This window comes from Balaenoptera musculus, chromosome 9 (assembly GCF_009873245.2).
Source record: "Balaenoptera musculus isolate JJ_BM4_2016_0621 chromosome 9, mBalMus1.pri.v3, whole genome shotgun sequence".
NCBI lineage: Eukaryota > Metazoa > Chordata > Mammalia > Artiodactyla > Balaenopteridae > Balaenoptera > Balaenoptera musculus.
The window spans coordinates 14,157,885-14,172,075 of record NC_045793.1 but is presented as its reverse complement, the minus strand read 5'-3'; the positions used below and the strand labels follow the sequence as shown (position 1 = coordinate 14,172,075).

Sequence of the window (14,191 nt, the reverse complement as noted above, 5' to 3'; positions counted from 1 at the left end):
CAAAAACAATGAGAACTGGGACTTCCCTGGTGGCGCAGTGGTTGAGAATCTGCCTGCCAATGCAGGGGACACGGGTTCGAGCCCTGGTCTGGGAAGATCCCACATGCCGCGGAGCAACTAGGCCCGGGAGCCACAACTACTGAGCCTGCGCGTCTGGAGGCTGTGCTCCGCAACGAGAGAGGCCGCGATAGTGAGTGGCCCCCGCTTGCCGCAACTGGAGAAAGCCCTCGCACAGAAACAAAGACCCAACACAGCCAAAAATAAATAAATTAAAACAAACAAACAAACAAACCCAATGAGAACAGCAAACTAGCTATTCAATGACTGCATCATGAGTAACGGAATAAAGTCTCCACAGATGGTTAGGGATGGAGGCCAGACCTCAGGGATGTGAGGAGGAGCTTGTGGACCCGCCCCAGGAGCTCTTGCAGGTGCTCTGTCTCCCCGTCCTGAAAGCAGCATTCTCCTTCTCTTGCCCTCCAGTCAACAGGCAGCCTGAACTTGGGCTGTGTGTGTGCCTAGAAGCAGCCTCTGACTCTTTTCCCTGTCGCTCTTCCCTCTGTCCTAGGCCAGGGATCTTGACTGACCTGCCTTCAGGTGAAAGGAGAGCCTGGAACAGGAGCCTCTCTTGACTCTGCGGTGCCGGAATCTCCACGTCTCATTGTTTTGGGAGGCATCAAGGAGCCTCTCCTCTCTGATGTTTTTCTATCCCATTAGATGCATCAGTTTGGCTGGCGGGTAAACAGAACACTGGTCCCTTTTTTTTTTTTTACTGGTCCCTTTTTGATGTCCTGGGAGCTTGCGTATGTTTGTTGATTGTCACAAACACAGATAATGAAATGGACCAGATGTAAAGGATGTCAGGCTGCCAGGGAGTTATACTTGGGGTTGGATGACCACACACTTCATTTCACATCTGAACAACTCTCACCTCCAGCTCAGAGTATCAAATGGAGAAATCCCTCTGAGCCCCCAGTGAGCTAGAGACGTTGCCCTGGCAGAAGCCCAGTGCCCCGGCAAGCTGCTTTGGTGGGAAGCTCCACCGTGTCTTCCCAGCCACCCCTCTGACCAAGTCTGTGGCTGAGAAACTGGTCCCACTCCAGCTGTAGGGGATGCAAGTTCTGTGTCTCATGCTGTCCCATTGCTCCTGCCCAGTGACCAAATTGGTGCTCTATGGCTTCTCCCCCAGCTAACTTCTCTCCTGACCATGCAAGGTCAGTTTTAATCCTGATTTGCGGTGTGGTTCCATACAAATACCTCTGCTCGGTCATCCGGGGCGGTTGAGCCTGTATTTCCCAGGGACGTGAGAAGCACAAATAAAATTATAGAAATGTCTTGCTTTAATGGTTCCAGTTTGCTGGGGAAAGGCAGCTGTTACTTTTTCCATGGAGAGCTGCGGGGAGCAGGGAAGTGGTACCTGTCTCCTCTGACTCGTTTAGTGGGAATGAGTTGACACACAGCACTGCATTAGCCACCTGCCCCCCTCCTCCTTCCCTGCACTCAGACCTCTACTCTAGGGGGGCTGAGAAAGGCTGGGGTCAGAGGGATGGCACAGAACCATGTCCCTAGGTCAATGCACCTGGACCAGCAGGGAGAATGGATGGGCATGTCCAATCCTTCACCAGGTGGCAGTTTGCAGGAACAGTCCCAGGAGAGGCCTGCTGTATATCAATTATCTTTAGTGCTCCCTTTTTACTTTACAAGTGTCGCACTTTGTATATATGGTTACCCTATCCATTATCCACAGTGGATTTGCAGAGAACTTAGGGTTAAATCAAATTCAACCCTATGACATCTTCCCTTCTGAAAAGTGAGGAAGAAAGAGGGAGAAAGAGGGAGACACCTTGGATTATTTCCCTGGGTTGGCTCTTGTGTATAACCCAGCCCACCCATCCCAGGTTTCAGCCTGCACAATTATGTGAAATCGTGGTTATATGGGATCAAGATTTTGGGTACACGAAACCAACAGCAAGAGACAATATTGGGACAGTTTGTTGGATGACAATCTATAAACCATAAAAAATTTCTTAGAAACTCTAGTTTTAATATGTTGCCTTTTTAAATTTAACAAAACTCAAAATAATAGATTGTCTCTATGAATTACCACACTATGAATTTTAATTTTCGTATTATCTTAAATAGACATTCATAGTAAATTCAGTGGGGAACTAGGGTGGGGACACTTGGGTTAGGGGAGAGAGAAGTAATAATATTTTACAATATTTTAAGACGGAGTATCAGAATCTCATTTTTAAAACATCCATCACTGGGCACAGATATATTCAATATGCATTTGGCTTTGAAATCTTTTAACCTAGCAATTTCACTTCTGGGAATTCATCTTATAGAAATGTTGGAATGAGTGCTGGGGAGTCTTAGCAGTGGCTAAAATCAGAAACAACTAATTGCTCATCAATAAATAATGTGTTAAACAAATGAAATCGATCCATACAAAGGAAGACTAGGCAGCTGTTAGAAAGGAGAGGACTGTGTATGTCCCACATGGAATTATTCTCACAAAATACTGTTATGATAGCATGCTTCCATTTTTGTAACAAACAAACAAACAAACAAACATAATATATTACGTGTAAAGAAAAGAAGTCTGGGGGATTTGGTACATACACTGAACAGTGATGGCCTCTGAGGAGGGAGTCAGTATGGGGAAAACTTTCATTTTTCATTGTGTTCTTTTTATGTATTGCTCAAATGTTTTATAATAAGGATAACTTTCATATTTACATAAAATATATATGTGTATATAAAAGTATGTATATAAAAGTAATCCTAAAATTTTAAAGCACACTTTTAAAGAAAACAAAACAAAAGGAAATGCGTTTGATACTCTGCTTGAACTGGTCTGACAGCCCTCCTGATAAGACATGCAGCCCTTGGAAGGCCTGGGTACCATGGAAGAACAGTCACGGTCATGGTCACGGTCACAGCTTCCTGTCCTGTCCCCATTCTCCAGCTCAATCCTGCTCTCATTTCCTTCTGAAGGGAAGCATGGAACCTCCTGGTTCCCCAATACAGAGGGAAGCTAACCTCTTCCCTAAGCTTGCTGCGAGGGTGACTCACCCCTCTTTCCCTAAGGCTGGGGGCGGGGGAAACCATAACTTGGTTTTTAGTAGTTTAGCCAGTTGGAAAAGGGGGTCTCGGGCTCATCCCTCTTTCAGCCCACCACAGGCCAAGGATGAACGTGTTAAAGAGAAGCCAAAGAGAAAGCAATTCTGGGCTCCAGCTGGCAGGGGCTTAACTTCTAGGCAAACTGAGTTTGGATAAATTTTGCCCAAATCAGACAATGATTTTACCACGAGGGGAAAAGATGGTCTGACGCTGGCTTCCCGACATATTGCTGTCTTTTGGATGTCAAATGTAGAGAATCACTCACCTCAGTTCCCGCCACTGACTTGCCTCCCATCATTAAAGGGGCACTGGTGCCTGTGAGTCCCTCTGTTGGGTGGCCAGTGCAGGGGTTTCAAAGAGAGCCCAGGGTACCTGTGGCAGCTGTCTGGTTCTGCTGAAGGAAGAAGGGACCATGCCTGGACACAGGAGACTGGGAGTGACACGAGGCACAAGCAGGGGTCTTTGTCACTCATGAGTAACTGTCAGACATCCACAGACCCTCAGGAAGCAAAATAAGGGGGCTGGATTCCAGAGATAGTGGGGGAGGATGAGTCAGCTTTGCCCACAGCCAAAGAAGTAACTGCCTGCGAGGTATATTTGAGGGTTGTTGGGAAAGCCATGGAGCCTCAAAATATTTCCCCTGTTATCCTGTCAGAGTTACTGAAATTCAACTCTTAGAGATTCACTCCTTTTGATTGAGACTTTAGGCAAGTTAAATTGCAAATGAATTCTCCCAGCTTCTTTCCAATCTGGAAGACAGAGGTCAGAGAACACATACACTTGAGTATCAGGAGGGAAGTAGAAAGAAAACTCAGAGGCTCAGCACTCAAAAAAGATAGACCTATGTGGGTCCTAGGCAAAAAGAGAAAGGTTCTGAGGCTTTTCAGTTTTGGCTATGGTGCAGCACTGCATATGATAGTATTAGACCAGACAGATCTAACTGTAGAAGGCTTGTAATTATGCTTTTAGAATTTCTGTTCAAAAAAAGTGCTTCACACACATACACACAAAACTTCACATAAATGTGTTTGTTACTAGCCTCCTTATCTGTATCTGCTCAAGATGGGCTTAGCTCTTGATGTTGAAGGCTTACTAGCCAGTTTGATTTCATTGTAACAGGCTTCCAAATTTTAAATTCTATGGGGTCCTTTGCTTTGCAATCCGAGGTTTCTGTCCCCCTGCTGTAATGAAGCCCTCTAGGTGATTGTTAAAGCAGCTGCTCTCAATCTTGGCTGTACCTTAAAATCACCTGGCACCTTATTAAAAATACTGACGCCCGGGCCCATTCTCAGAGATTTTGATTTACTTGGTCTGGGGCCAGAGCCCAGGCATCACTTGTTTAAAAATGCCCCCCTGACCCCAGCATTTAAATGTGTAATGTTTTCCCTGGGTTAAAATGCTAAGAACTGTGATGTGGAGGCATGATGGAGTAGATTATCACACCCTACTCAGTGTTAAGACTTCTACAGCTGGCAAGAAGTGGTTTAAACTTCGGAGGGCACATCAGAAATGCACTGATATAGGGCTTCCCTGGTGGCGCAGTGATTAGGAACCCGCCCTGCCAATGCAGGGGACACGGGTTTGAGCCTGGTCCGGGAAGATCCCACATGCCGCGGAGCAACCAAGCCCGCGAGCCACAACTGCTGAGGCCCGCGCGCCGGGAGCCCGTGCTCCACAACGGGAGAGGCCGCCGCAGTGAGAATCCTGCACAGCGCGGCGAGGAGCGGCCCCGCTCGACGCAACTAGAGAAAGCCCCGCATGCTGCAAACGAAAGACCCAATGCAGCCAAAAATAAATAAATACATAAATAAATAAACAAATTTATTTTAAAACCCCCTTTTTAATAATAAAAAATAAAAAGAAATGCATTGACATAGATTCTGCAGATTCACCCTTCTGCAGAAACCAACGGGAAGGGCCTGGTCAGGAGATGTGCGACTGAGTGTAGAGCCTTACCTCCCAGCCCTCACTCCCGGTTCTTCTGCAACATTCCTTATGTTGCAGCGAAGAAGTTTCCCACCCTCCCTGACCTCAGTAGAATGGATCTCTGGTGTCTTGAGTCCCACCCTTTCCCCACCCCTAGAAGCAGCCTTAACATCAGGTCTGAGGGCAGAAAGACCTGGACCACTAGGGGAAGTGGACCCACCCAGCTGAATGGAATCCTGAAATGCTCTTCCCATTCTCTGTTCCTCTTTGGTCAAGATTTCCGAAGGCAACCCTCCCAATACTCTGCCCTACCAGACCCCTTCTCCAGACCAGTCTCAGCCCACCTGTCTGTGGGCTATACTAGGATGTGCCTGCTTCCCCCTTCATGGTGGGGGTGGGGTGCTTGCTTGTTCTCTACATTCATCAAAGTAGTAGGTATCACCTCTTCCTACACTTGAGAGCCCATGGGCTCCTCCATATAGGATTCCCCAGGCCCTCACTGCCCTGCATCATGACTGCCCACAGGCCTGAGCTGGCACTCAGCCCCCCACAGAAATGCAGTATGTCCCCAAGTCATAACAGGAAGATGATATAGGAAGACAGTCATGTGGAATTTTATCTTCCCATCTTTTGTAACACTGACAATGAAATTCCTTTTTCTATGTCACTCTAGTCTTTACACAAACTTCCACATGACAAATTCCCAGTGGAGTTCAATTCCAGGAAAAAATTTGTGCTGAATTTGTGTGCTTTCTCTTGTCCAAAATCCAAAACTGTGCAATCTAGTGTATTTTTGTTTGTCTCTAAGCTGCCAGAAAACTTATAGCCAAATTCATGGTCCAAGTGTTATAATCTGCTAAATTCAGGCCATTCAAAATATTCATTCCTTTTGCTTTGCTTTGTTTTCTCCTGAGCTTTTCTGCATTTAGTTCTAAGTTATCTGACCCTGTGCCCAAGTCTGTCACTAGGTCCCACCTCTCTATCTCTTGGCTCTTTCTATCCCACGTCACCACTGCGGTCATCCTGCGCATCAGTAACTATAGCCTGGGTGCTGCAAGGCCTTGGTCTCATCCTCCTCTGAGCCTCCACCCAGCAAGCAGAGTGAGCTTTCTAAGATACAGACCAATCCCATGGTCCCTGCTTCAGCGAGATCCTTCTTCCCTCTGGGAACTGCAACCATGAATTCTCCCCACACTTGCCTGTCCTCCCTCCCGCTTGGTGATTTTGCACACGCTGTTCCCTCAGCCTGAAACAAACTTCTCTGCTTTGCTTTCTTGGTGAAAAGGTTTTCAGGGCTCAGCCTGACCTTACCTATTCTGTGGGTTTCCCCTGAGCTGGGCAGCCCTGCTCTGGTTTCCCCTAGCACACAGCACGCATGGATGGCCAGGCCAGATGCAGACTGTATTTAATTTTTTGTTTGACTACCCAGCTAGGATGGTGAGTGCCTGGAGGGAAGGGAGATATCTTATTCATCACTCTGTCCCTAACGCCTAGCATGTCGAGCTGTAGAACTGTTAAGTGAATGAATGCACGACACAGGCAGGGTTCACCTCTTCCGGAATAGTAGGACTGAAGGCCAGCCTTTTCACTGCCCTTCCTAAAAACAGTTACTGTTTGCCCTTGACTTCTTGTAGAATTCTGCTCATCCTAGGTGGTCCACCCCAAAGAGGGTCTACTCCACTCCTTTGGTGTGTTTGATACTTGATGGTGCAAGCAGAAAGGATTTTGTTCTTTTCTTTTATGTAGTAACCACTGCAGGTGTAAGAGTTTAATAGCAAAATTACTGTAGAGTGCCTATTATAACCCTGGGGCTGTTATTACTCTGTGTCATTCAGAACACTAGAGAAGTTGCATCCCTGAAGCACATCTAAACACCAGCTATAAGTTCGTCTGCTCCTTCCCCAGCACCAGCTGGCTAAAAACAAAGTCAGTGCACTTCCCGTTTCCCAATCTCTGCCCCTAGAGGCAATGTCCGGCTTTCCCACCCGATACCCTTAAGGACAGGATTCCTCCGCGGAGGTCCAGCTCTTCTCAGTGGTTTGAAGCCAGTTCCCTGTGACCCTCCTAAATATCATTATATCCTGTGTTAAGAGATTACCCCTGGGCTCCATCTGGGCCCAACTCCATCCTGAGGGGAAAAGTGGGAGAAATAAGATCATGCAGTCATCTTTACCTCCCTGCTTTCTTAACACTGCAAATTTCTTTCTGTAAACACACACACACACACACTCTTTCTCTCTCTGTCTCTGTCTCTCTCTCTCCCGCGCCCCTGGGACGAGCACGGCGCAGGGCGGGGGCTCTGCCCGGTTTCTGCAGGTTTCCCAGGCGCGGGACCACGGCCTCCCGAGTTCCCGGAAGGACGTCCGGACAGCACTTTGCTCCAGTCCCACAGGTCGGGCTCAAGCGCCTCGGTCCCCACGTCCGCACACGGGAAACCCAGTCTTTGGTCTGCAAAGAGCCACTTCCCAGCTCCGGGCTGGGGCAGCTCCGGCCGGCTCCTCTCTTACCCACACCCCCGCGCGTCCCCTCCTCGGTCCCCCCGCGCGTCCCCTCCTCGGTCCCGCGGCACGGCCCTACCTCCTGGCGGGCCGAGGCTCCGTGGGCTCCGAGGCGCAGCTCGGGGGCGCCCGGCGGGCGGGGGCGGCGGGCGGCGAGGGCCCGGGGCGCCATGGCCCGCAGCCCCCCGCGCTCGTGTCGGCCGGGCCTCTCCCGGCGCCCTCCGCTCGCGTCCCCGCCGCCCGGCCGCCGCTGTGGGCGAGTAGAGGGCGGGGCTCGGCCGGCGGCCCCTTCCTCTCCCGGTGGCGCGGCGGCTCTGAGCCGGGCCGCTCGCCCCGCCGGCCCCGCCCGCCGCCGCTCAGTGAAGCTATCCGCAGCTGGCGGGCGCGCCGGCCCCGTTGCCACGACAACAGCCTCTCCCAGGGCCGCGCGGACTCGAGCGGCTCCAGTAACAGGACCGTTCTGCACGGGACTCGTCCCTTCGCCCTTTTTGGGGGGTGGGGAGATGGCGGTCTATTAACCCTTTTTTTGCTGGAGACCACCGAGTGGCAGGCTCCGTCTCCACCGGGCCCGGGGTTATCCGCGCGACGCCGCTCAGCCGGGGACTGAGACCGTGAGATAGATGCACCGGAGTGGCGGCGACACTCCCTACCCTCAATTCACTCCAGTCTTTTTAACGCGTTTATGGGGCACCTACTAGGGCTCAGGCGCAGGGCTGGGGGCTGGGACGCCCTAGGCAACGAGTCAGCCGCCACCCTTGCCCCTTGCAGCTCCAAGTCTGGCCGGGGCGCCGACACCCTGGCAGTATCAGTGAAAGCCCAGCGGCCCTGAGCGCGGGGCACAAGACTCCCAACCGGGCGGGGGTCAGGAAACCTTCCCAGAGGAGAAGTGACTTTACGGTGCCTGCTGCCCCCACTTGCGTAGGACAAAGGATCGAGGAACACAGATCGGCACGATTTAGGACTGCCAAGTACACGTGAAAATGCTGTGGGCAGTTGATGCTGAGGGCAGCTGGGGACCCATGGCAAGTTTTTGAGCAGAGGAGTGCCCTGCTGAAAGGGAGATGGAGCTGGCAGTGGTGATTGATGAGTGTTGGGGGAAGGCTCCAGGCCCGTGTCTACTCCCCCCACCCCCGGGAAAAGTCATTCTTGTCTTTCGCCCACGAGGCTCCTAGAAGGAGGGACCTACAGCCTAGGCAAGGGGTGAAAAGGGGAGAGAGAGGCTTAGCCTACTAATTCAGAAAAGGGGTGTACAGGAGAGAGGGGAAAGAGAAAATAAAGGATTGCAGAACATGGGGAACATTAGATACTGCCTAGGCAGTTCCTGCAGACTGGGGGCCTGAGCTCTGAGGGGCTTTTTCAGATATAAAAGTCACAAAGACAGAAAAGCTCCATCTTCTTTGTTGAGGGGTTTGCTCATGCTACAAGATCTTCAAAGCTTTTGTAGACCTCCTTAAACCTCCCTCAACTCCTTCACACCATACCCATTTCAACTAACACGTAAAATTTTAGAATACAAATTTGCAAGGTGTAAGCAGGTTTATTTGTTTTTGTTTTTTTAACTATAATCATTTAAATGATTGATTCTTGATCTTGAATGCTGCTGTTTCCACCTAGAGCGACCACGAGGCACTGCAGACCATCTCTCATCCCCACCCTCCTCTTCCTTCAGCATCCTGTAGAGGAGCACAGGCTCTGGGACAAACGGCCAAATCTGGCTCTGGAGCAGGTTGCCTGGCCTCTAACTCTCAGTGTCTTCATCCGTATGGTGGAAAAAGCGGTTATAACCGACCTCATGGTGTGGGGATTAAAGCAGATCTTCAAGTAAAGTGTGTAGTACCTGGACTGGCCTATGGCGGGCGCGCTCCCTCAGCTCCTGTTTGTTATTCTTTTCCTAATCTCTTTTCTTTGCAGGAGCAAAGGTTCAAGGAGGGAGGAGGGCAGCAGGCAGTGTTTCTTCTCCCTTCTGCGTTGAGCTTCCCCCTCCCCCCAACCTTTTAGGTCCGGGGCCTTCTGCAGAGCGTGGCTAGCAGCACAGAGCCCGCACCATAAGCCAAATGAAGGAGAACTGCGGGACCAGGGAAAGGAGGCTAGTCTGAATAAGAGGAGGAGAGAGCCTGAGAAGGAGCCTTTGAACGTCTACTCTCCCCCAAATTGTTTAACGTCCGCTTAAATTCCTTTGGGATGCTACACACATCCTGAGTGTCTTTTCAGTTCCAGGTACTTCACCTCTGTCATGGCCCCTGATCCACTCCACACTCCCGGGCAATTACCTATCACCCCCTACCATTTTATGGGCGGGAAAGCCAAGTTTTAAGAGGTTATGTGACTTATTGAGGTCACACGGGCCCAGGCCTTTTGGTCACACCAAGTTGCCTGAGAGCAAGGGCTCTGCCCAGCGCCAGTCACTCTGGAGGGGCGTTTCTGGATGAGCATTCAACCCTCGTCCTGGTTATGCTCCCTGCTCGGAAGCACGGGCATCTCTGACACCGCCCCCCAGAGACTGGGTACCCCTTGCTTGGTCACTGTGACCATTCCTTTTCGACTCCTTGCCCGGCAGGAACGTCTATCTCAAGGCCATTGGCCTGCCAGCGCGTAGTTGAAAGTTATACACACAGTAGATGATAGATGAGAAGTTTGGTTATTTTTAAAAATTATTATTATTTTATCTAGAAGCCTGGATGGGGAGAGGAATCATTTATGTTTGGGGCCGTGACATTTGGATAAGGTAGAGCAAGGAGGGAGCCTATTTTAGGGGCAGGGAAAGTCCACAGCCTCACCTTGACATGCCTTTGGTGAAGATTCTCCTCATCCCTTGAGAGTGGGCCTGAGCCCACGGAGCCATCTGGGCTGGCGGCAGGGCTGCCTCAGTCTTTCGCAGGCATCCTACTCCTTTCCTCCCCAGGAAGCCATCTCCCTCCTGCCGTTCTCATTCCATGCTACTCACGTTGCATCCGTGGCTCATTCTCCCCAGCCTAGAGGCAGCTGGATGCGACCTCCCGCCAGTCCCACCACAACCCCCAGCTGCCTCCCTCTGAGGAATAAAACCAAGCCAAGCATCCCACCCAAACCTCAAACCCAGGCTGGGTTTGTTCTCGGTCCCAATCAGATGTCATCCAGGAGGTGTGGGATGGGAGGGGAAGTATGGGGCGGGGGAAGTGGAGGCCACCCAGGGGAAGGGGTGAGCAGAGCCCAGACTGAGGGCCCTGGTGCTCTGACATCCTCCCCTAGCTTCGAAGGGCCTGTCTTTGCTGCCCTCCACCCTGCCCCAATTGATGCTCTCCTGCCTTCTACCTCCTGTGCTGGGGCTGGGAGATTGGAAGCTGTGGGGGCCCTTTAGGGGGTGCTGTGGAGAAGGTGGCGTTTGTTGATCACCACTGACATTTGTCAGGGTACCACTGGAAATCTCAAAGAATCACCGAATTGAGATTAACCAAGATGGCGGAGTAGAAGGACGTGCTCTCACTCCCTCTTGCGAGAGCACCAGAATCACCACTGGCTGCTGGACAATCATTGACAGGAAGACCCTGGACTTCACCAAGGAGGATACCCCACGTCCAAGGACAGAGGAGAAGCCACAGTGAGACGGTAGGAGGGGCGCAATCAGAGTAAAATCAAATCCCATAACTACTGGGTGGGTGACTCACAGACTGGCGAACACTTATACCACAGAATTCCACCCACTGGAGTGAAGGTTCTGAGCCCCACGTCAGGCTTCCCAACCTGGGGGTCCAGCAACGGGAGGAGGAATTCCTAGAGAATCAGACTTTGAAGCCTAGTGGGAATTGAGTGCAGGGAACTTTGACAGGACTGGGGGAAACAGAGACCCCACTCTTGGAGGGCCCACACAAAGTAATGTGTGCATCGGGGACCAGGGGAAGGAAGCGTGACCCTGGGGGAGACTGAACCAGACCTGCCTGCTGGGTTGGGGGGTCTCCTGCGGAGGCGAGTAGTGGCTCTGTTTCACCGTGGGGATAGGGACGCTGGCGCGGAGGTTTCTGGGGGGTTCTCCTTGGCGTGGGCCCTCCCGGAGTCTGCCATTGACCCCACTGGGGAGCACCGGTGGGCTCCAGTGTTGGGTTGCCTCAGGCAAAACAACCAACAGGGAGGGAACCCAGCCCCACCCATCAACAGTCAAGTGGATTAAGGTTTCTACTGAGCTCTGACCGCCACAGCACAGGGAGGAACCAAGCCCCACCCATCAAACAGTCAAGTGGATTAAGGTTTTACTGAGCTCTGACCGCCACAGCAACAGTCAGCTCTACCCACCACCAGAGCCTCCCATCAAGCCTCTTAGATAGCCTCAACCCCCAGAGGGCAGACAACAGAAGCAAGAAAAACTACGATCCTGCAGCCTGTGGACCAAAAACCACAGTTACAGAAAGATAGAGAAGATGAAAAGGCAGAGGGCTATGTACCAGATGAAGGAACAAGAAAAAACCCCAGAAAAACAACTAAATGAAGGTGGACGATAGGCAACCTTCCAGAAAAAGAATTCAGAATAATGATAGTGAAGATGATCCAGGACCTCGGAATAAGAATGGAGGCAAAGATTGAGAGATGCAAGAAATGATTAACAAAGACCTAGAAGAATTAAAGAACAAACAAACAGAGATCACCAATACAATAACTGAAATGAAAACTACACTAGAAGGAATCAATAGCAGAATAACTGAGGCAGAAGAACGGATAAGTGACCTGGAAGACAGAATGGTGGAATGCACTGCTGCAGAACAGACTAAAGAAAAAAGAATGAAAAGAAATGAAGACAGCCTAAGAGACCTCTGGGACAACATTAAACGCAACAAACATTCGCATTATAGGGGTCCCAGAAGGAGAAGAGAGAGAGAAAGGACCAGAGAAAATATTTGAAGAGATTACAGTCGAAAAACTTCCCTAACATGGGAAAGGAAATAGCCACCAAGTCCAGGAAGCGCAGAGAGTCCCATACAGAATAAACCCAAGGAGAACACGCCGAGACACATAGTATCAAAGTGGCAAAAATTAAAGGACAAAGAAAAATTATTGAAGCAGCAAGGGAAAAACGAACAAATACATACAAGGGAACTCCCATAAGGTTAACAGCTGATTTCTCAGCAGAAACTCTGCAAGCCAGAAGGGAGTGGCATGATATACTTAAAGTGATGAAAGGGAAGAACCTACAACCAAGATTACTCTACCCGGCAAGGATCTCATTTAGATTTGATGGAGAAATCAAAAGCTTTGCAGACAAGCAAAAGCTAAGAGAATTCAGCACCACCAAACCAGCTCTACAACAAATGCTAAAGGAACTTCTCTAAGTGGGAAACACAAGAGAAGAAAAGGACCTACAAAAACAAACCCAAAACAATTAAGAAAATGGTCATAGGAACATACATATCGATAATTACCTTAAACGTGAATGGATTAAATGCCCCAACCAAAAGACATAGACTGGCTGAATGGATACAAAAACAAGACCCATATATATGCTGTCTACAAGAGACCCACTTTAGACCTAGGGACACATAACAGACTGAAAGTTGAGGGGATGGAAAAAGATATTCCATGCAAATGGAAATCAAAAGAAAGCTGGAGTAGGCTATACTCATATCAGATAAATAGACTTAAAAAAAAAAGAATGTTACAAGAGACAAGGAAGGACACTACATAATGATCCAGGGATCAATCCAAGAAGAAGATATAACAATTATAAATATATATGCACCCAACATAGGAGCACCTCAATACATAAGGCAACTGCTAACAGCTATAAAAGAGGAAATCGACAGTAACACAATAATAGTGGGGGACTTTAACACCTCACTTACACCAATGGACAGATCATCCAAATGAAAATAAATAAGGAAACAGAAGCTTTAAATGACACAATAGACCAGATAGATTTAATTGATATATATAGGACATTCCATCCAAAAACAGCAGATTACACGTTCTTCTCAAGTGCGCACGGAACATTCTCCAGGATAGATCACATCTTGGGTCACAAATCAAGCCTCAGTAAATTTAAGAAAATTGAAATCATATCAAGCATCTTTTCTGACCACAACGCTATGAGATTAGAAATGAATTACAGGGAAAAAAACGTAAAAAGGACAAACACATGGAGGCTAAACAATACGTTACTAAATAACCAAGAGATCACTGAAGAAATCAAAGAGGAAATCAAAAAATACCTAGAGACAAATGACAATGAAAACACGACGACCCAAAACCTATGGGATGCAGCAAAAGCGGTTCTAAGAGGGAAGTTTATAGCTATACAAGCCTACCTAAAGAAACAAGAAAAATCTCAAGTAAACAATCTAACCTTACACCTAAAGAAACTAGAGAAAGAAGAACAAACAAAACCCAAAGTTAGCAGAAGGAAAGAAATCATAAAGATCAGAGCAGAAATAAATGAAATAGAAACAAAGAAAACAATAGCAAAGATCAATAAACTAAAAGTTGGTTCTTTGAGAAGATAAACAAAATTGATAAGCCATTAGCCAGACTCATCAAGAAAAAGAGGGAGAGGACTCAAATCAATAAAATCAGAAATGAAAAAGGAGAAGTTACAACAGACACCGCAGAAATACAAAGCATCCTAAGAGACTACTACAAGCAACTTTATGCCAATAAAATGGACAACCTGGAAGAAATGG

The 14,191-nt window shown here is 49.0% G+C and overlaps 1 protein-coding gene across 4 annotated transcripts in view; it reads right to left on the bottom strand.

Moving 5' to 3' along the window:
- Nucleotides 1–7,882, bottom strand: part of DENND2A (DENN domain containing 2A) — a 100,827-nt gene extending 92,945 nt beyond the window's left edge. For 3 of the 4 annotated variants that reach the window (XM_036863728.1, XM_036863731.1, XM_036863733.1), the window contains exon 1: nt 7,630–7,882. The gene's annotated coding sequence lies outside the window, so the exon portion shown is untranslated. The remainder of the gene's footprint in view (nt 1–7,629) is intronic. The other variant, XM_036863730.1, reaches the window with a different exon arrangement.
- Between the last annotated feature and the right edge of the window lie 6,309 nt (nt 7,883–14,191).